Source organism: Lissotriton helveticus, chromosome 6 (genome assembly GCF_964261635.1).
Source record: "Lissotriton helveticus chromosome 6, aLisHel1.1, whole genome shotgun sequence".
In the NCBI taxonomy this organism is placed as follows: domain Eukaryota; kingdom Metazoa; phylum Chordata; class Amphibia; order Caudata; family Salamandridae; genus Lissotriton; species Lissotriton helveticus.
This window is the reverse complement of record NC_136067.1, coordinates 74,453,970-74,474,546: the sequence shown is the minus strand read 5'-3', so window position 1 is coordinate 74,474,546 and position 20,577 is coordinate 74,453,970.

The window sequence follows — 20,577 nt, the reverse complement described above, 5'->3', positions numbered from 1 at the left end:
GACACTAGCTCTCCTAATTGGACTCGCTGTGACCGATCTCTCAAAAATGAGGTCAGCCAGGCCAGAGCCGTGCCCTGGATCCCTAGATCACTAATCCGCGTTAATAATTGGTGATGATCAACAGTGTCAAACGCCGCGGATAGGTCTAGTAGAACCAGAGCGCATGGCACTTTTTTATCTGCCCTAATTCTCAGGTCATCCAGCATGGAAAGCATGACCAATTGCGTGCTGTGATAGGCTCTAAACCCTGCCTGATTGGACTCAAGAAGCTTATTAGACTCCAGGTGGTGCGTAAAAGATTGTAGTACATGTAATTCAATGATTTTTGCCAAAAGGGGTAGCTGTGAAATTGGCCTAAAATTCTTAAAATTGTTTGGATCGGTAGAGAGAAGGTCCTTCGTAAGTAAGGGAAGAACAGTCAGAAGATTTGTTGGCCTGGGGGAGGAGTAAGGAGGCTCAAGTGCACAGTGCAACATTGGAATATGCTGAATTTCTATAATCAGATCACTAATCTTACCCAGAAAAAAGGATTGCAAATCAGAACAATCCTTCTGACTGAAGGTAGCTTCTTGCACCTTAGCCTTCCTTAACTCGTTTATGATCCTAAAGACCTCCTTCTGAGGGTTAGTCGCTTGTGTTATAGCCGCCTCATAGAATTCGGCTTTCCGTGCTAAAATGGCTTTTTTGTAGGCAGCACACCTCAGTATATATGCTGAATGAGCACAGGGATCCTGAGATTTGCGCCATGCCCTCTCACACTGCCGTAGTGCTTCTTTTAATTTCCTAAGTGCCTGGTTGAACCAGGGTGACCCCTTACCTTTATCAACTAATCTAATCTTCCGCACTGGTGCCACAGCCTCAATGGCATCTTCAAGTTTAGACAATAGGGTGGAATACTCAGACCCCAGGCTATCCGTCTCAGATGGAGGATTGTCAGCGTGCAATAAAATGGCAGTCAGGTCATTGGCATCAACCTGCTTCCAGCTGTGCAATAATTTCCATTTAGGTACAGCAGAAGTTTTTTTAGTCGAAAGAGGGTAATGGCCGGCAATTAAGTAGTGGTCGGACCAGGGGCATTGAGAGATATCTAAAGGGCCAGTCAACTGGCAGGAGGACCAAACCAGGTCTAATATGAGACCTTTCTCATGCGTAGGCCCTCCAACCATTTGGGTAGACCCAAAGAAGTTAAAGCCTCTTCTAACTGCTTTGCCTGGCCCTCCTTTGGGATAATATCCCAATGAAAATCAAAATCTCCAAGCACTACTAGGCCTTGATAACGTGTCTGGAGGTCCTGAACTAATTCCTGAAAAGGCATCATGAACCTAGCAGAGGTATGTGGAGGGCGGTATACTAGAAGAAACACAACACAATCAGTAAGAGAGCAGAATTTCACTCCTAAAACATCCGCGCCTTCTATGCTTTCAGAGCACAAATTCTCAGTTTTCAATGCATTGTTAAAAAGAAACGCTATGCCCCCTCCCCTCTTGTCCTCTGATCGATTCAGGTAGCTAGCAGTGAAATTAGGGGGGATGGCCGCTACCAAGTCCGGCATGGCCGACTCATTCAGCCACGTTTCTGTGACACATAAGAGGTCCAGACTATTTTCTTGGAGAATTGAAAAAACCTTCAAGCAGTGCCTCTGAAGCGAGCGGGTGTTTAGCAATGCAAATCTGCACCCATAATGATTCACCTGCAAGGCTTTTCCTACTATTGGTGGAGCATCATATAACTTTTGCAATTGAGGAGGCTGTAAAGTAACTCCAAGGATTGCCAAATGGCATTACAGGCTACAAGAATTTCAATTCAAGTTGTTAGGGGGTGAAAAGTATTTTTGTTGATTGCTTGTCATGGCTGCCTATGCTGGTTGGTGATGAGCTTGACAAAAATTATGATTTTTGTGTAGTGGCATATACCATGATGGTCGAGAAAGAGTCTATAAAGGAAGAGGAATGGGAAGAATCAGTAAATCAGGATAAAGTGCTAGAAGAATTAATTTCATGGTTTGACAAAGGAGAAGGTAGATGAAGCTCTTAAGATGCACAAGGACATTTTTGAGGACTGAGTGCAGCAGAGGGTATTTTCCGACGGGCTAAGTTATTAGCAGTGCCTTCAGGTATGCAAGGGAATGTATTGAATTTGTCTCATGAGGGACATGTAGGGATGAGAAATGTGAAAGTAGAATTAGGGACCCGTTTTGGTGGTCTGGATTAGACAGGGAGGTGGAAAATTGGGTCGAGGATGTGTAGCTGGTATTTTGAGTGACAAGTCACAGGTGACAATGCCAAGTCCAGTCGAAGCGGTGCTGTTGCGAGAGAAGCCATGGGTCAAGTTGGGAATAGACATCAGTGGACCCATGAATATGCTGAAAGAGAGCTACAAATATGGTTTGGTGTTAGTAGACTATTATTCTCACTGGCCAGAGGTAAAGTTTGTAAGATCAGTCAACATGGGGGAAGTGGTGACATTTTTATGTGAAATGTTCATGTGTGAGGGAGCCCCATCAGAGTTAGGTACCCCCAATGCTGTACAGTTCACGTCAGTAGAATTTAGTAAGTTCATGAATAAGTATGGGGTGAAACATGTGACGACTTCCATGTACCATCCCAAGAGATATTGCTTGGTAGAAAGGTGCAATCGAGTAATAAGGATAATATACAGTTTGTCATTGGTGAATAGATTGAAATGGAAAAAGGAATTGGAAAATTGGATTTGGGCATTACATAGAATGCCTAGTGCAGTCACAGAAATGTCACCTTTTGCGTTACTTGTGGGGATGGAGGCGGCTAATAAATTGGTGCGTCTGTGGATGAATAATGTGGAAGTGTTTGTGGAAATGAAGGTATGTGTAGAATGAAAACGGGCAGATGCTTAAAGGAAATATGTATCTCAGAAAATTGTGTAGCGAATGGCAGTCAAGGAAGGTGATTGGGTCAGAGTCCCGTTACCAGGTATAATTACCAAAGGGAATTCAAAATTTTAATATCCCAAGAAAGTGGTGTGTGTGAAGGAGCGTGTGGTCAGACTGGAGGATGTTAAGTGGTGGAATAAAGAGTTGGCCTTACAAAGAGGACCATTGGTCACATGTGGCATAGAAAAGTCAAATGTAGGGGAGAAGCAACCCAGCAGGGGTTCTAAAGGCAGGAACCGGTTGTGTAATATAACACTGAGGGAAAGGAAGACAGCTGTGTATTTGTGTGACTATGTAGGGTGAAGATTTTATTGTACTTTATTGTTTTAATGATTTTAAGGGCTGAGATGGTTGATTATTTTCCAAATGCGTTGAAGAAAACAAAGTTTCAGTTTCCAAATATTACAGTATAAGAAAATGTTTTTTTAGGTTCCGACAAAAGATTGTGCAATAAAAATGGTTTAGTGTCACTAGTGTATGGGGCAAGATGTGTTGGGTTTCGCGTGGCTCGTGGGTGGAACACTGATGGTGGGAGAGAGCTTGATTGTAGGGGTGGAATGTCTTCCTTTGAATGGGAGCAGTTGTTTTTCCCTGGCTTACCTGCTGGTTCTGCTATCTGAAGCTTGAAGTAAAGCTGACCTTAATGGATCATCCAGCTCCTGTGAATATTGAAGAAGAGCTTCTATGCAGCGTGGCAGCAACAACACGCAAAATACGTCCGCGAATATTCTTTATTTATAACCCAAGGAATATTGACAGAAGGACATTACAGAAACAACCCACTCTTCTCTAGGAACGTTCATGGATCAATGCAAAGTCTGATTATCCAATGACGGTGGTTGCAGATACACGACTGGGGTCACAGCTGGAAGTTTGTGCGAATAACGGAAGGAATGTTTGAAAGTTGCCTTTAGTAAGATCAAAACAATGTAAGACGCAGCTGCACTCGAGAAGCAGTCCTTATTACTACAGCATTGTGAGTTGTATAAATAAATGCTTTTCTGGCAGTATGAGTCAACTTGTACAGCCAAAGTTGTCAATTGTATCAGCAAGTAACAGATGGCGATGCTATAGTATGGAAAGAAACAACTAAGGCCAATGGAGCTACAACAGCAGGTGAAGAAACAGGGACGGGAAGGGGAGATAAAACGGACAGGAGGGTGGGTGGACGAAACACAGGATGGGTGGTGAGAAAAAACAGGATGGGGTGGGAGGGGGAATGTAAAAAAGAAGCGCTATGATGTGGCAAGAGTTGACTGTGTCTTAGCGTTAAAAAAAAAAATACTATCTGAATCATAGCATGGGCAGAAGAAAAGGGACGGGGGAACAGGATGGAGCAGGTGGGGAAGAAAAAGTGATATGACATGGTATGTGAATTAGAGTGCACACTAATTAAAGTTAATTAATCAATCATTGCTTGATCCATGTGCCACTGAAAGAAAAGGAAGTGATGCATGGCAAGCGCTGCCCATTCAGAAGTGAGCAAAAAGAAAGACAACACTGTAAACAAATGGTAAGTGATGGGTCCAAGGGCCCGATTCACAGAACTAACTTAAGACAAAATCCTAAACTTACTACTTTTGGTATTCACAGAAGTTAGGATTTTGTCTTAAATTTGTCTTAAGACAGACTTAAGACAGACTTAAGTTAGGATTTTGTCTTAAGTTTGTCTTAAGTCTGTCTTAAGTTTGTCTTAAGACAAACTTAAGACAAAATCCTAACTTCTGTGAATACCAAAACTAGTAAGTTTAGGATTTTGTCTTAAGTTAGTTCTGTGAATCGGCCCCCAAGTCCTTTACAGAACACAAGAGATTTACAAGTGAGAGCGCATGCGCTAGCACATACTAACGCAGCCAAGACCTAGAAAGAGACGGAAACCAAATGGCAGTCTAACTAGGCACTTGAAGTGCAGGCAGGCTAGTGAATATGAATTTGAAAAAATAAATGAAAAAACTCTTTGAACCAGATTTGTCACCAAAGAGAAAGAAACTGCTTCTAGGCAGATGTGAACAATATGCCCAGGCCTAGTGCAGGCATTCACATTACAGGGAGAGGGCTGCTCCATTGCTCCATGTTGTATGCTGTAGTGGGTGGAAGTAAAGTGTGAATGACAATTTAATAACCAAAGGATGAAGCTGTTGGACCAAAAACCCCTCTGTGTATGTATATTATATATGACGTTTTTCAAAAAACAATAATCTGGTGAGACAGCTAAATATGTCTCAAAGCCCAGAGCTAAAGAGCATAGTAAATCTGTCTTAATTTCTCTGCCAATTGACAATGTGCCTTGCAGCTGAGATCCCTATACACCAACTCTGATATCATGCCTTTTAACCCTCCAGAAACTGGTCACTGAATAACGAGGCCTCTTGTTCTTGTTGCAGGTGTGCAATGCACCACAGTATCACCACAGTATCTAAGTGTGACCAAGGTTGCAACTGCAACCCCTGGCTTTTCTTTGTTACCACTGGCACTGAACTTCCTACCCTGGTCTCAGAGGTCATGGAGTGTGTGGTGGAAATAGATTGTAAAAGGGGTCTAAGATTGTTGTTTATTTTCAGTAGCTTACATTCCTTCCCTTAGCCTCCAAACAGCAAATAGAAGGCCAGTCAATAATGCACTAGAGTTGGGAAAATGGTAAACACTGTGATGTCATCAGGGTTAAAAGGCTGAGTGATGTAGCTTTGGGATGAGTGAAAGGATGTGAAAGGAAGCTGTACTGCTTCTTCTCCTGCAGGTCTGGACCACACACTGCTCAGGTGCTTCTTGCTACAGAGATCGAGGGGTCAGCGCGACTCTAGTACTGAGTCCTTGCAGGTCACAATAGCACATGCGCAGCTCTTCAAGCATGTTTTTAGTGCCCAACCTTAAAATTAAATTGTCAAGGTGGCACCAGTTAAAAGGATCTGAGCTCCTGGGTATTCAATTAAATCAACTATCTTTAAAATTCCAAGAAACATTTTTATGAGTTGGGTTGGGTAAATAACCTACACCTGCTAGCACAAAGTGGGCATGGAATTCCAATCTTGAGTTAGAACAGCTGGAGCTGTGCCCACTGCCCCAAGCTGCTCAAAATTCCAGGAAAACAGACACATTGCAACACAACAAACCAGTGACATGGTTAGCATTCCCTATACCAAGACTGATTAAGTAAATTGAGTTAGTCAGTAAAAACATGCCTACACAGCAAAAACATTCTGCAGAGCAAATTAGTGTATCTCATCACCTCGAGGCATCTCTACGCAAGTATACTAATTTTCTACTGCTTTTCTATTGTGCATTAGATTTCTGTATGTCTTTGGTACCTCTGTGATAAGAGAGCGACAACCCTGGAGTGTGATATCCAATTGTGCTCTGAGGGTCAGTGGGAACAGGTTGGCTGCTATTGTTTGTCTCTTTACCTACTTGGAAGAACCTCCTTCTCCCCTCCCTCTACACAGGGCTGGCACTCTCTCTCTTTCCAGATGTTCAGTGTGTGCTGAGTGGGGTCACCGTTCTCATCTCTTCTTGCTACTTGGCAGATGTTTTTGACAAACCCTAAAACGGTTGTAGTGTTGGTGTTACTCTCCTCCAAACTAAGCTATAGGATGGTCAGTTTATGTTGTTTGTGTGTTGGATAATCTGTGCCAGTTGATCAGAGTAAAATAAGTGGATTTCATGCCTATCTTAGTGCCTGCGGATAGCAGGAGTGGTCCATTTGACGGTACCAAGGATGAAAGACCCTCACCCTATTCCAAGGCTAGAACTACAACTCTTTTTTTCAAATTGGGCCCATAGCATTCTCCCAGCCCGGCAGCATACAAATGACTAGCCACACCCAGAGCTCTGGATTGTACATCTTTATTCCTCAGCATACAATCACGTTCTGTTCACTGAGTTTATCATAACCGTCCCATAACCATACCTTAACACCTCCTAGCAAGTTACGTACTTCCTCTATTGAGTCCGCCTGGAACACAAGGGTCCTATCACACCTAGTCTCACGACACTACAGTGCCTGTTTAATGCCTGATCAAAAAGAGGTTAAAACATGATCATTGATGGATAACCATGTCTGAACAATGGATAGCTGTGTCCCCTCCATAAGCATAACATTGCACTCCAGGGTTTTAGTGGATTGCTGCCTTTTTGTCTTGTACACATTCAAAGCAGAAGGCACTCAGATGCACTGAGGTGCAGAGCGTGGGAGCTTAAATGTACAACTAGTCTATACTCACTGAGGGAAAGCAAGAAAAGTAAAGATTTGTTGAGCCCCCTTAGGCGTTGCAATGAAATCTTGACACCAAGTGGGAAGCAGTGTTGAGAGCTAGGCGGACACAGAGCAAACAACCTTAATCATGATTAAGAGGCGCAAGAAAAGAGAGGGTATAGAACAGGTGTACTCCTCCATACAGCATCCTAGAGCTCTGTTACAGAAATGACAAGTTCACTTCAGTTATATTGGAGGAAGCTAAAGAAAGGTCCATTATACCAGGGACTGCAGACAACCAAGATAGTTTGATTAGCTAATGTATGTGAGTTGGATTTGTTACCTTTCTTGGAGGTGACAGATGAGATATTCAGAAGGGAACATTTAGCAGGGATTGGCAGAAATGTTTATACCAGGAAGGTCCTTCTGAATGTAGTGGAAGAACAAGCTGTGCCAGAATGTGAGTGCTTAGCAGGGAAATGCCTGCTTTAGAGTTTTCCTTTTTCTGTTTCTCCGAATTTGAAGTGAGTGTTGTTGAAAGTGTGAACTGGTCTTTGACTGCCTAAGATTGAAAGCTTGCAGCACCAAAAGGACCTGGTTCACATTTTGTAGTAAGTAAATTAGTACTCCAGGGCCACGGTTTACTTACTACAACTTACAATTCACAAACCTATGCGTGGCAATCTCCACCTGTGTGTCCTATCTTTTCTGTGCATTGTCTTCTCCCCAGTATCACAGATTCTGCACTTGTAAACATACTACTACTATGGAGGGAATTTGGAAGAGATGGGAGAAGGGTGGGAAAATGGGGAACAATTACTTAAAAATTGATGAGATTAGGGAAAAATTAAGGAGGTCTTTGGGCTAGACGTGTTATTACAAAACACACACCCATGAAATAGTAAGACAATTACAATGAACAAAATACAGTTCTAAAGTTACCACATCCCTAATGGTTTAAAAAAAGACTTAAATGTACTCCAGTCCAGCTATGGCGTAAGTCAAGCACCACACATGGCCAGCCATTGGTAACGCAACACACGCTCATCGAAATTATTGGAGGAAATGAATTAAACTATAACATTTAAATTAATAGTTTTTAGATTAATAATACACCTCATTTAAAAACGAGTTAACTTATGTTTAAAGTTTTAAATGTTAAACATTACTTTAACAGTTTAAGTTTAATACATAACCTTCAACCACGTTTACTACAAATTAAATAGAAATAAAAATGTGAGCGTGAGTAGTATGCATTTAGTTTGAGAACTTAATGTGCTGTGCCTTTTTATTTTATTTCTCCCAAGTTAATATTCATTAAGTTAATATTAATTATTTTAAATTAATTTGCATTCATTTTTTGCATACATATTTTTTTTTAAACCAACTGTATTACATTTCCCTGTACTCTCCTATACGGAGATCTCCCCTCAGTGACGGCCAATCTTCTGCAACAGGTGAAAATGTACGAGTAATAACTTTACATTCTTAAGTTCAGCCGCAGCAAGCACATGTAAGTCTACACTTGGGTGTAAATCTCTGCTCAGAAATGGTATATTGCAAAAAAGTGGAGTTACACCTAGGTGTAAGAGCAGATCTGCACGTGAGAAGATCTGCTTCATATAAAGTTACCTTTGTGAATCAGGCCCACTGCTTGGACAGGTGGTCAAATTAAAAAGAAATATCAATCTAGAGTGATGCTGTACGCAGAGCTGCGGAATGATAAACACAATAGTAATTCATAGGCAGAGGGGTAACATCCCTACCTACAGACAGTCTGCCCTGTTCCCATGATGCACTGGGCCAGGGTCAGACTAATTTGCATGTAGCCAGGTTCTGAGCTGGGATGGTGCAGTGAGCAAAAAAAAACGGTGATGGATCAAGCCCTGATCTTTTGACTGGGTAGGAGTGTTCTGTTTAACTCAAATGCTCTGTCCATCACCACCCCCTTTTCTGTACAGACATTTACTGACATGCAATGGTGTTGCACTAGTCCTGCACAGTTTCATAGCAATCACTCTGCTGTTTGTTATTGGTTTTTTTTAAACATAAATAGGAGTCGCATTTCAGACTAGGCTTTTTAAATCATTTATAAAAATATGTTTGTAAAATCCTGTAGTTGTCTTCCCCACCTACAGTAAAGCTATGGTGGTGTGTCTCCGCCATGGATTTGCCTAAGCACTGAAAGTTGAACTGGTTGTTTGCTTCATGCAGAAGGACCACTTTCTCTAATCAATACAGATCAGAATAAAAAATCACAACCTGCCTACAAGATTATGGAGTGAGTACAACTTGCATTACCATGACGGTAACTTGCTTCGGCCACGCTTTTCTGCTCATGCTAACATTGCTTCCAGATGCAGACCTGTGTCTGACATTGAGCTGTTCCCACCTTTCGACTCCCGAGGAAAGAAACTGAAGATTAGATTGCTCAGCCGAAATATGGGCATATTATTGCTACTAATTGCACTTGCCATGACCTGAGACTATCCACCTGCTTGTAATTTTTTTTTACTTAATCACATGACCTTATTTGAAAGTTACAAGCTTTAGTGCATACATGTGTGCTCTATTGTCACTCTAGGTGCTTGTTGCATTGACTTTTTCTGGGGGAAACTCTGGCCAGTTGACTCTGTGATCCACATACTATTAATGTCCTTTTTGTTAATAACACCTTTAAGACTTATAGGGCCATATGTATCAACATTCCGTTTTGCGATTCCTAAATAGCGATTTTTAAGGAATCGCTATTTAGAAATCGCAAAATGGTATGTATGTAGGAAATCGCTTCTTTTTAGCGATTCCTTAATATTCCCTAATTGCGATTAGCAAATTGCTAATCGCAATTAAGGAATAATTTCCCATTCATTTCTATGGGCCAGGAGGCCCATAGGAAGGAATGAAGGAGAAATTTGCGAATCGCAATTTGCTAATCGCAAATTGTGAATATTTTCAAGGGTGCAGGGGTGTCTCAAGAACACCCTGCTGCACCCCTGAAAATGACATGTGTGCGCATAGGGCGCACATACATGCCCTAAGGGCATGTATGAGCGTCACATGGCACCTTTTGATTTAAAAAAAAAAATGCTTTTTTAAAAGAATTCGCAACTTAGCGATTCCTTATTTTGGACCAAAATTGTTTCATACATACCATTTGGCCAAATTGCATTCGCAAACGCCGAAATTCTGCGAATTTCCGCGTTTGCGAATGCATTTTGGCTTGATACATTATTATTTATTATTAGGGACATTTGTAAAGCGCTGCGTTACGCACACCGGCGTGTCCACGCGCTAAAAAGTGGGAGAGGCAGCGGGCATGGCCTATCATTTGATAATTTACAGTTGTCTGCTGGTTACGTAAAATAGCCCTCTGTCTCCCACTCAAAGGGGCATATGTACAAGGGGATTGCACCACTGGAACGTAACTTTTTTTAACTTTCAGGTGGCGCAATGCCCTGCGCCATATTTACAAAGCTGTGTTAAGCCACTTTGCATGTCTTAACGCCGCTTTGTAAATATTGTACGCCTTCACGCTGGTATCTGCGTTAAAGGAGCATGCAATGCGTGTTTCTGTGGGCGTTCCACCACAGCACCCATTGCTTTTTGACGCTGCCCGAGATTTACAAGGATCTGTAAATATGAGGTAGCGCCAAAAAACTAACGCCATGCAAAAGAAGTCATTAGATTAGTGCAACGAGGAGAAATATTTTTATTTCTCCTCCTTTTTGCTTTTTTTTATGTGTGCTGCATTCGAAAGGACACCTAGAAAGAGCAAAACGCCATTAATGAGTGTTTATGTGCAGGAAGGTGTCCCTTCATGCACAAAAACAATCATTAAATATTGGTGATTTGCTACTTCAAAGTGTGCTGCAGGATGCAGCACACATCGATGTAGCAAATCGCCATTATTGGTTGTTTATGTGCAGGAAGGGACACTTCCTGCACATAAACAATCATTAAATAATGACGATTTGCTGCTTCTCTGTGTGCTGCATTCTACAGCACACATAGAAGCAGCAAATCGCCATATTGATTGTTTATGTGCAGGAAGGGGCACCTTCCTGCACATAAACAATCATCCCTGCAATGTAGGCACCCTTGCACTATGGTGCAAAGGTGTCTATGTTGGCTCTAGGCAGCTATTTTTAGCGCCAGCACTAGGGAAAACACAGAGGTGTGCCGTATTCTTGTAAATATGATGTACCCCTGCGTTTTGGAAATGACGCAGGATGGCACTGCAAAATGTTCCACAGCGCTGCGCCATTTCCGTGTGCATATGCCCCAGAGTCTTGTGAGTAAAGTGCAACCAAAGGTTTCTTAAAACAAGCATTGTGTCCTCAACAGCAAAAATGTCATTGAGGCTTATTAACAATATCCAGGTCAAACCATGGAGCACAACCATCTATGATGAACTCGCACCCAAAGCAGGTGGCACACAATGCAGCTGTAGATTAGCTGGAAAGGCCACAAACATGCATTTGCAAAGATGTTGCTATCACTCTAATATCAAACACAATCGCTCACGTGGTCCGACAAACCACGCAGTTACACCCTGGAGACTCAGCTTTAGGGAAGGTGCTAAGAAGCAATGTCAGGGGAGACGAGTTGGCCTAACGGCTAAGGCGGCTGACCTCGAATCTGCGGAACTGGGTTTGAGTCTCGGCAATGACGCTGAACATCCTGTGATTCTGGGCAAATCACTTAATCTCCCGATCCTAAAAAAATGATTGTATCCTCATGTAAGGTAACTGGTGCTCATGTAAAGCGCTCTGATACCCGATTCGGGTCAAGTTCGCGCTATATAAAACAGAGGGGTCTTGAAGACATACCCATACTGAAAGAGATTGCATCTTTGCTGCACTGACAGGGGCTTCCATCCTTGTCCCAAGGAACACTTGTACGTTGTGGCCTCCATTCATCCAAGAAGGACAGAATAGATTAATTGTGGGGACCACTATCCCGTGGCATTGTTAGACGTCTAGAGAGACCATTGGGGGATATTCTGCTATAATTTGGAAATTAATTCAAAAGCTGACGTGTGGGAAAGCCACTCACATTCATGTCGGTTTGGAAAGAAGTATGTCCTGTCAGTTTCATTTGCATTTGATCAATAGAGCGCTTGAATAAAGTGCTTTAGCATGCTAGTCGCATCTGCACGACAAGCACTTCTCTCACTCAAGCTCCTCCTACCCTACAATGCGTTGCATGACATGGATGTTTTGTAAGGAACCCGTATGGAAACTGTCATCAGTGCTTCGATGGAGGTTGCTTTTGGTGCACTCTGGGTGCTCAGTGTCCACACTTAGCGCCATATTATAGACAGGCAGCCCTAGAAAAAGAACAGTATCCTGGCTGTTTGAGAGCCTGACCAGGCAACGCTCAGCAAACAAGCCCATGAGTCGAGCACCAATGGCGTGGAAAGTCTCAAACTCAAGTAGTCGTCTTAGTTTTCATGCTGGGCAAGTGGCACGGTAGAGATGGTGTAGAGGATGTTATAGCTACGCGTTGTGATTGATGCAACACACTCATTTATCAGTTCAACCCTTTCAACAAAGGCATCCATGGAAGGACTGCAACAATAACAATAACACAAGCCACTAGTATATGCAGATTGTTAGTGGTTTAAGGTGTAGGTATTCCGGCGCCACTTAGAACTATCACACAATATTGTAATAAATGCCAAAATTGTAACGGTGCTATAAGGTAAAGAGAACCACTAATCTTCTTTAAACCTGGCTACTGCCTTCTAGAACAAAATACTCCCTAGCACACATTATACATATGTTGAAACTCAAGTGAGTAAGTGTTTCCACAAGTTTCATAAAAATAATTGCAAGCATAGGGGTTCAATGGGAGGCGTCTGTATGTTTGGCTTCCTTATTAAGTGTAGATCTATATCTGGTTATTTCAGAGTTGTAGACATGGCTTTCGCCGGAATCCCGATTCGAAAAGGCAAGCGTCTCCCATGCCACGCGAAGTCCAGTGTGCACAAGCCACCATCTGAAGCTGTGCACCATGAGATCTGCCACCATTGGAGCTGGCAGAGGTTGTGGGGGTGGAGGTTGGCGGAGAATAAGTAAGATTCATTGTATATCACTGTGGTGACAGTGTGTGTGTAAAGTTCACTCTTCTGCTGACACGTTGAACCTGCTCTGGCTGACTGTGCTGCTACCTGTGCCATGCTTGTTGCATCTGTGAGATATTTGCAATCACATTGTTATCCCAGTGGTGTCTATGATGAACATTGTGGTTGTAAAGAATGCCTGTACTGCTGTTACTTTGTGTAGCTTTGTGTGTGCGTGGGGGAAGATTTCACAGTTACTGTCATCATGTTTCTCTTGTCTGGATGAGGGAGGCCTGTGTGTGTGTGCCTGTGTGTGTGATTTGCACTACTGCGTCCTGTGCTGTTTCCTGCTGTGTGTGACGAATGCCTGCACTACTGTGGCCATCATGCACTTCCTCTGTGAGGGTTATTTGCACTGTTGCTGCATGTTCCGTGCTTTTGCCATGGTGACCTGTTCTGGGTGAGGGGGATGCTTCCTTCGCTGCTCTTTCGCTGAATCTCTTCGGAGCCGGAGTGAAGCTTGGATTACCTTTTTCATGTCGTACCTGCTATTGCGGATATTTACTGGTGAACTGTTTGCCACCATAGTCAGTGCTGGTGTCAAGCGTGCAATATTTTAAACTGGACCTTTTTTTGTTCTTTCGTTAGTCCTAGTCATAGTCAAAAACTTTATTCGATCAAATGCAAAATGATCATAAAAGTACAAGATAAAATTACGAGATTAAAAAGTAAAGCAAGATAAAACCTATTTACAATATTCATATTCTTTCTACAGAATAATATAATTAATTTCATCTATCGTTAAAAACAAAAAATAAAGCATTTGTTTTAAAACAATCGAGAATTTTCATAATATAAACCGTTATTGCATTGTCAAACCCCAAAAAGCTTCATGCTGGGCCACAGAAACGAAGCCAATGAGAAACATGTCAAAGGGTCAAATAGGCCTTTTAAGAAATATAATGCCACCCGGCATTGATTAAAATTAATTTCCTTTAATAACGGCTTTAGGTGCTCCTTCCTTTCCTTCTTATACAGGCTGCAGAATAAAACTAAGTGCAAATCAGTTTGTCTAGACAATTTGTCACATGGGCACAAAATTAAATCTGCATGCTTATATGTTTTGTCAGGATAACCTAACATGAGCGGAATCATATTTAGTCGAAACCTCAACAATATGAATCTATGTTGTGAGTTAGAGACATCTGCCAGATAGAAAAAACCTCTCTCAGACACTGAGGGGTTTAAACCAAATATTACAACTGCCTGATTCTTTCTGTGGTGATCCCTTCTCTCATGCTCCATCATTTTCTGAAACATGCTTTTAATCTTTTTCTTAGAAACTTTGTTACATGAGGGTGGATCGTTGACCAGTTGTGAGAGGCCAGTTTTGTTTAAAAGTGTTTCCACATAACCCAACCATCTCGACATCCTAGAGTTATCCATGTTTAAGCAATTTTTTATTATGATTTGTGTCAGCGGCACTGTATCCCTCCTCCATATTGAGTGCCACAAAAGAATAAGGGCCAATTTTAATTTATCTGAAATATGAGGGAGACCAAGGTCTATATGTAGAAGATAGTTGGAGGCGGAGACTGGGAGGCCCACTAAGGATTAAAAAAAATTATTTTCAATAGTTTGTAGTGCACTCGTGTTTACAGTACCCCACACCCCTGCCCCATAGGTTACTGCTGCCTTAACTTTAGCCTGGTAAATATTTCTTATCGGCAAGAGTGGCCTAGACCCTATTTTTTTAGCAACTGATTTTACGGCAGAAAGCATTCTTTTCATTAACCCCTTTCTTCCTTCAACTAACCTTGACCACGATAAGTCCTTATCAAAGAGTACCCCCAGATAGGGGAAGGAGTCAACCACCTCTATTCTCTCCTTCTCCATGTGTAAATAGGGGGTTATATACCTTTTCTTGCTCCCACTATTACTGCAAAGGAGTTAGTGTGGTTTACTCTTAAGTCTATTGAATCCATGAAGGACACATATGAAGATATCAGGTGTTGTAGACCGCGGCCTGTCCTAGCGATCAACACCGCATCGTCTGCATATGCCATGATTGGTAGGAGTTGTGAATTAAATGTGGGAACGTCTCTTGTAGCCTTCATGAGAGCGTTTTCTACTCCGTTTGTGTAAATGGAAAAGAGGAATGGAGCAAGGACGCATCCCTGCCTTACACCTCTGGTGATTTTAAATGAGCGTGTGGAGTCCCCGATTTTAGTGTATCTGACCGAGGCCGTCGTGTTGGAGTACAATTGTCTAATAAAGTTTAATATGGCTGGGTCAACCCTCATTTCCCCCATTATAGCCCATAGCTTTTCATGGACCAGGCAATCAAAAGCTGCCGACAGGTCCATGAAAGCCATATATATTTTCCCCTCCTTCATTCTGGTATATTTTTCTGTTATAAGCACCAGGTTTGAGCACTGATCTATGGTGCCCCTTCCCTGTTGGAATCCATATTGGGCCTGGATTAGGATGTTATTTTCCTTTGCCCAGCCCTCTAACTCAGAAAGGAGGAGCCGGCCCATACGTTTTGCTGTCGTGTCCAGCAGGGAAATTGGCCTATAGTTTTTTGGATCAGCCCTGTCACCTTTTTAGGTCTTGGCTAGCGTAGGCTGCGCACATGCGCAGTCTCGCTGGCGAGATTTTATGTTTCTTAGTAGCGAGGGTTAACCCCGCCCCTCTTCTCCATTGACTGGCCTCCTAAATGCTGGCCAGCCATTGGAGAAGAGGTTTCAGTGACGATTTAAGCCCCGTCTTTTTCGGATTGGGGGGCGTGTTTTTTCGTTTCTTTCTCTCAGTGACGTTCTCAGTCAAACACATGCCCCCCAGTCTGAAAAGGACGGGGCTTACAGTTGATCTATGCTCGCTTTTAATGCTTGGAAAAAAGACGCTGGGGCAGAAATGGGTGAAAGGGTGGAGCTCATACTCTGTGTGGCTTCAGCCTTATCAGCCAATTTAGTGTAATAATATATCATCCAGCGATATAGAGCTGAAGCGCGTCTCACGCCCCCTCCACCCGCCACCCTCGCAGGATGGAAATGCTGGAGACGTTACCTTGGTTTAGGGCGGAGGCGGCTGGCGTTACCCGGCGGTGTCAGGCATCCGACGCTCCATGGGCAGGCAGGCGCCGGCCAAGCACCCAGCATCCATGCGCACGCTTTCCGCCGGGCTGTCTCCGGGCTGGTGTGTTTTATTTCCTTATTGCTTGAATCCCGCCCCAGCCCTTCCTTCCCCTCCTCTCTCCTGGGCTGTGTGCGCGGAGCTACCACATCCCAGCTCCCTGGCAGCTAACGGTCTCCGGGAGAGGCACTGGTGGCAGTCCAGGGTACCGGGTACACGGGTCATCGGTGTAATTTTGGCCTTCATTCCCCATTTTACCCACATCTACATCGCAGCATTTTGGTGCAGGAGTTGGACGCTGTTCGGGGTCTCCCAGGCTAATGGTGGGAGCTTAGCAAAGCGCTCTGCTGACGGCTTGTTAAAGGCTGTGTGTGCCGGAGATCACACAAGGGCTCGGACTGCGAGGGCGCAAGATGGCGGCTGCCATCTCTCGGTGGTGAACCGGTCCACAACGCTGCCCCGCTGCGAGTTGGAGACGGACGGTGACCAGTGCCCTGCGGATGGAGATTGCACTTTTGGAGCTGTGCTGCTGAGCGACATGCCTCGTGGGCGCCCAGTGGTCCCTGAATGGCTGCGGAGACCCCGATTGAGCTGGAACTCAGTGTGGTGCAGCACGAGGCATTACTCACTGCTGCGGGAGGATAGTGGTGCCGGAGCTGGTTGCGGTGAGTGGGGGCGCAGCCTTGCTTGGGCCTGCATCTGCGGAGGCGTGTGTGGGCCTAAGTGCGGGGCCGCGGTCTGTGAGCCGCGACCAGCGGGAGAGCCCGTGCATTGCTAAGGCCTGTAAAGTGTGTAGGTGCTCCCTATTACCACCCCAGTGCCCTGAACCACTCCCGGTGCCCTCCTCCACCACCCCTGGTATGCTGCTCCCCCCCGCCTCCCACGAGCCCTCTAACCTCTTTTCAGCGGGGAGTCCCGGGAGCCTGCCCCCGCCACTGGGTGGCCGAGAGCTGGGGCAGAGCCACGGAACCAGTCTCCCAAGCTTGGTGGGTGAGGCAGTTGTGTATGTGTTTGTGTGGCTGTGTGTGTGTTTGGCTGTGTGTGTGTGTGTGGCTCTGTGTGTGTGTGGTTCTGTGTGGCTCTGTGTGTGTGGCTCTGTGTGTGTGCGTGTGCCTCTGTGTGTGTGCGTGTGGCTCTGTGTGTGTGGCTCTGTGTGTGTGGCTCTGTGTGTGTGTGTGTGTGTGTGGCTCTGTGTGTTTTTGTGTGGCTGTGTGGCTCTGTGTGTGTGTGGCTCTGTGTGTATGCAAATGCAATAGGTGTCGCATTTGCGAGAGCTAACGCTATTGGCATTGTAAATGACAATGCCATTTATTTATCTGTTTTCAAAACCAACACATAAATAAAAAGTTTGTCATTTACAATGCCAATAGCTCAAACTTTTGCAAAGGCGAGACCGTTGCATTGTAAATCCTTGTTTATATATTGGGACGATGACGCCTGCTGACCAGGACTGTGGGGGACCTATTTGGACTATACCATTCTTAACATTAGTTAATAAGGGTACCCATAGCTCTGGTAATCCTTGAAAAAAATCTATTGGGACACCATTCGGTACTGGGGCCTTACCTGCACTGCATGACATTAAGCTTTCTTTTATTTCTATGAGTGAGAATAAAAGGGGAACTTGTTCGCTTAATTCCGTATTAACCAGTGGTATTTTGGGATCTGTTGTTACAGCAAATATGTTCTCAAAATGAGCAACCCATGCCTCCTCGCCTACGTTATTGTCTAGTATAGGATCTACAGGATTTTTAAAATGTGGTGCATTTACAATCCCCCTGAAGTCACGGCTAATACCCGTTTTTGCTGCTTTGGTAAGGTCCTCACACATTTCTTCTTTGATCGCATTTTCTTTCTCTTTTCTACTAAGTTTGTATTTGATCCGCAGTTCCCTGATTTCGTTCGGGATTCTGGGTTTTCTTTTCAGGGCATTCAGCAAGGCTATCCTTGTTTTTGTACAGGGGGAGTCAAACCAACCCCTATCTGGCCTCTTGTTCATTTTTTTTGTACATGCAAGAGCCCTTTTTACTTCCTCTAGTAGATCACTAAAAGCCTTCACAGTTTAACCTGGATCTGCCTCTAAGTCTAGACAAATTACTATCTTGTTCAGTGTAGTTGATATGATTTCTGCAGTTAATTTCGGTTGGTCAACATGAGCCCATTTTAATTGTATGCTATTTCTCCTTGCCACTACTGGGGTGTCAATATTTAGAATATGTGCAGACTGCCCTATGGATACTTTTATCCGTAGTGATAAAATAGCATGATCACTAAAAGTTGTGAATTTGTTTGGCGCTCTTCTGGCTCTAGAGCTAATAGGGGTAGTAACCAGCGGGTAATCAATAATTGACTCCAGGCCATTTCTATGGACGGTTTCTGTCTTATAACCTGATACTGGCTCTAAATCCTCGACATTACCATGTTTCGTATTGCCAGCATCTTATTTAAGCAGTTACCATATTTTTTATGTTCAAAGTGGTTTATGTTGTTACCCCCCAAATCCTCTGCTCCACATATAGGGGCCACATTGTACTTACACAGATGTATATTAAAGTCTCCCAGACAAACAACATTATAATCATAATTCCTCTAATTATCTACAGAGTGGTGTAGGGCCTTATAAACTTCACCAACAATAGCATGTCTATTTAGACCACAATCGTTGTTATATGTATTAATTAGAAGCCATCTGCCTTCTTGATGTATTTCCAGTGTAAGAATGTGAAAGCTTGTGTTTGGGGCTTCAAATTTTATTACCTTCCCTGTGAAGGCCCCTGCCCGGGCATCGATAGTCAGGTGTACAATACTCAGTCGCCTTGACTATTGCAATGCCCTGCTCCTTGAGTCCCCAGTCACGCTGCTGGACCGACTTCAAAGAATTCAATCTGCCGCCGCCAAGCTGGCTCTCGGTTGGACGAGAAGGTCCTCGGCCACAGCAGCCTTGGTCGAGCTACATTGGCTTCCTCTAAAGCAGCGGGTGGCATTCAAGTCCCTCTGCATTGTCTTCAAGGCTCTGCATGGACTCGGGCCTAGACCCCTGCAAGCCTTGTTTCTGTGGTACACTCCCACTAGAGACCTACGATCGTCCTCAGCCTGTTTGGTAAAGGTGCCCAGATTCAACAAAGCCAGAACCGGGGGCAGATCCTTCAGGGTCGCAGCGGCCAAGTTATGGAACAGCCTACCCATTGACATACGCCAGATCTCACAACTTCTTCCATTCAGGAAACGCATTAAGACCTGGCTCTTCCCCTAATCCCCCACCCGTCTGCTAGCTACTCTGGTCTATCCTCAGCAGTACATTCACTAGCGCCAGGAAGCCTGCAAGGTATCAGCTGCGCTTTATAAATATTTAAAATAAAAAATAAATAAATGAAGTTATTCGAAATCAGAGTCAAAATGCCTCCATTAGCCCTTCCTGAAGATGAAGGTGTAGCTGGGTTTTGATAAGTGCAGTATCCATTTAGAAAAATTGGGCCAGTAGACCATGCTTCCTGAAAACATGCAATGTCATGGCCTTGCCATGTTTTCAACCAATTTTAGTCACTAAGGGCCCGATTCACAGAATGAATTTAAGACTAAATCCTAAACTTACTACTATTTGGTATTCACAGAATGCACTTACTACTTTTGGGATTCACAGAGTGAACTTACTACTTTCGGGATTCACAGAATGAACTTACTACTTTCGGTATTCACAAAATAGATTTAAGATTACTAACTTTACGTCCGCACTCGGGCCGGAATTTCCGGCCCGGAGGCGGAGCTTCCGGCTTGGAGGCAGAGCTTCCGGCTCGGGGGCAGAGCTTGTGGCCCGGAGGCGGAGCTTCCGGCTCAGAGGTGGGGTTTTAGCCATGGCTGAAATGTCCACCTCTGGGCCGCAAGCTCTGCCTCCGGGCCGGAAGCCCCGCCTCCGGGCCGCAAGCTCCACCCCCAAGCCGGACACTCCGCCTCCAGGCCGGAATTTCCGGGCCGAGTGCGGACGTAAAGTTAGTAGTCTTAAATCTATTCTGTGAATACCGAAAGTAGTACGTTCATTCTGTGAATACCGAAAGTAGTAAGTTCACTCTGGGAATCCTGAAAGTAGTAAGTGCATTCTGTGAATACCAAATAGTAGTAAGTTTAGGATTTGGTCTTAAGTTCATTCTGTGAATCGGGCCCTTACATTTTGGGAAATACCAGCCACATTCCATAAGCCTATCGTAAGGACCGTTTTGAGGGACCCCCCCTTTGTGGATCAAATAAATAAGAAGCCATATCGGTTTGACAACCTAAGTTAATCTG